Below are 2,720 nucleotides of genomic sequence, written 5' to 3' on the forward strand. Positions count from 1 at the left end.
CGCCGCCGCGGCCGCGGGCACGAGCACGCGCGAGGAGGGCGGGCGGCGGGCGGAGCGGGCGCGCGGCCGAGGGGGCGGGGGCGCGCCGAAGCCTCGCCTGCTGTTGTCCCGGGAGCGCACGTGCGCTGCGGGGGGGCGGCGAGAGGCGCTCGGCGGGTGCCCCTGGGGGGCTGGGGGACAGGGAACGCAAAGTGGGTAGAGACGCTGCCTGAGAGGTCCCGACGTAGGCTGTTGCCTCGGCCCCTGCATTGTGCTGCGGTGCAAAAATAAAAAACCGGCCGCCGCCGCAGCAGCAGCAGCAGCAGTAGCACCGGGAAGAGGCATCCTCCGAGACTACGGCAGTGGCTCCTCTCTACTCCCAGCTGACCCCAGAACACTGTCACCGCGCCGCGGAGGAGAGGGGGCGTTGCCTCAAGTCAGGAAGATCCTCGCCTCTCCATCCCTTGCACATTTGGGTCTAGAATGGACGCGCCCCGGTTGTTATTTGGAATCCGGGGGCCTAAAAGTTCCTTCAGTTGGCTTCTTCATTCAGAGTTATGGACCAGAAAATTGAACGTGGCATGGCAGGGGAGAGAAAGGAAAAGAAAGGGTGAAAGAGTGGCCAACCTGAAGGTGCATGGCTAGACTGAAAAGAGGTTTTGGAGACAAGGGAAGGAGCTCACTGGGAACCCCCTGCCTGTGGATGGCACTGCCCTTGGTGCTTCCCCTGTTCCTTTTGTTCAGCCCCCAAAGGCGGTGCAGCACTTCCACCTGCAACGACCATCTGTGTCACAGAATACAGGAAAGATATCTTGACATTCTGCCGCGTTCTATTTTCATTTTTTTCTTTCAAGTATGTACATTTCACTCTTGACTCAGTTTGGTATCTAAATACATGTTGGGGGTGGTTAACCTACAAAATTCACTCTTATTCTCAAGCCTACCGATGCCAAATACTGCATCATCTAATGTCACTGCAGTAATTTGGGTCCACTCAGCATTTAGTCATTTCAATGGGAGTCATTGAATATAAAACGTGGCCTTGACCGCGATTAGCAGAATTTCAAGGGCATATGTGAAGCAGGATTTCACCACATCCTGGAGAGAAATTAGGGAGTGAGCATGCACAATAATCCCACTCTTCCAGCTTCAGTGTAATCAAAGTTGCTTTAAAGAACAAGTACTAAGGAAGGGATAGAATGAGAAGATTTGCCTAGAAGCACAAACTAGGATGGGAACATTTGAAAGAAGCCAACTTGAAAAAATGCATTGCAGCCTTCTGCTGGAAATAGGTGCACTTGAGATTCATAAGGGTCTTCACGGATACCTCCTAAGTGCTACAGAAACAGCAAGGTAAAGAACAAAAACTAGAGACCTTCGACTTCAGCATAGTAAGGACATAGTTTAAAACTCTTCTTTCACCAAACTGCAGCAATTCCCTGGGGTTCATCTTCGGGCCACAGAGAGCCATCTCTGCCAGAGAGGGACAGGTATGGATTAGGTAGCTTTTGTTGTTCTAGGGGTTTGTTGAGCATTAAACACAAACATCCTGTGATAGCAAGAGGAAGTCGTGCGGGACAGAAAACCAAGTCACTATGAGAAGGAAGTTTTGCCCAAGGCCCCAGTCTCTTGGCTACTCAATGACAATATGCATTCTTTTCAGAAATCCTTCACATCCCACAATTTCACCACCGCACCCTGAAAGTCAGCCACAGCAGCTGAATGGATGTTAAATGGTTTATGGTTAAGTGGTGGAGGTACATAATATATAAAGGAGCTAGGATTATGCATACATTGCATGACAGACATTTTACTTCAGCGCCTCTAAACATTTTCATAACTTTCTCTCCTTATATGTAGTATATCTAGTTTATAGAAGAGAACAAAGGGATGCCATGTGTGTTTTCCAAATATTAGGGGTGTTTGAGCAAGTTTCAGGGTGCTAATGACGCTCCTTAACCTCATTCTGAGCCAGCACTCCCTCTCCTTGGGCCACACTGTCCAAATATCCTGTGTCCTAGTTATTATTGCCAAACCTGCATATGAACTGGAAGTTGTGATTGCTGGGCAACTCTGCAGCCATCTGCCCTTGGCATTTCAGGTGTTTATAATCAATTACCTCTGTCCTAATAACACCCTTAATGATTAAATACATAAATCCCAAAAAATTGCAACATTCCTTATAAAAGAAAAAGTCTGTCCAATGTTAAATAACTGAATGTGTAGCTTATATATGGTTTGATTCAATATGTACAAGGTGAGGGGTAGGAGGGGAGGGAAAAAACAAATTCCCCCTCTTGCCAAAGCTATTGGAGACCTCAGCCTGGCCTCCTTGCTCAGTCTTGGCACTGCAGTCTGCCAGGAGGTAGCATCTGGGCTCACTCCCGGCATCTCAGATCTGTTGCATTGCAGTCCTCTCCAGATGCTGAAGCAGCGTCATGGTGCAGACAAGTAGGGGCCAGTGAGGAGGGCAGCCACACAGAGGACTGCAATACGTACCTAACCTTGAGTTTGAAAGACGGCCTGGGAATTGAGCAAGGGAGAGAGAAGAAGCTTATTTCCATCCCCAAATTGAGAATGCTCAACAGCTGTATTGAGAAAAGTTGCTGAAAGTAGGCCAGGTTTTTCATAGAGAATTTTAACAGAGAATTTTTCCCAAAGCGACAATTGACATTGTCTTGCTTATTTATTCTTTCCTGGCCAAAGCACCAGCCGCATATTGTGTCCCTATTAAAAAGAGA

This window comes from Hylobates moloch, unplaced genomic scaffold, assembly GCF_009828535.3.
Source record: "Hylobates moloch isolate HMO894 unplaced genomic scaffold, HMol_V3 SCAFFOLD_11, whole genome shotgun sequence".
Classification (NCBI taxonomy): Eukaryota; Metazoa; Chordata; class Mammalia; order Primates; family Hylobatidae; genus Hylobates; species Hylobates moloch.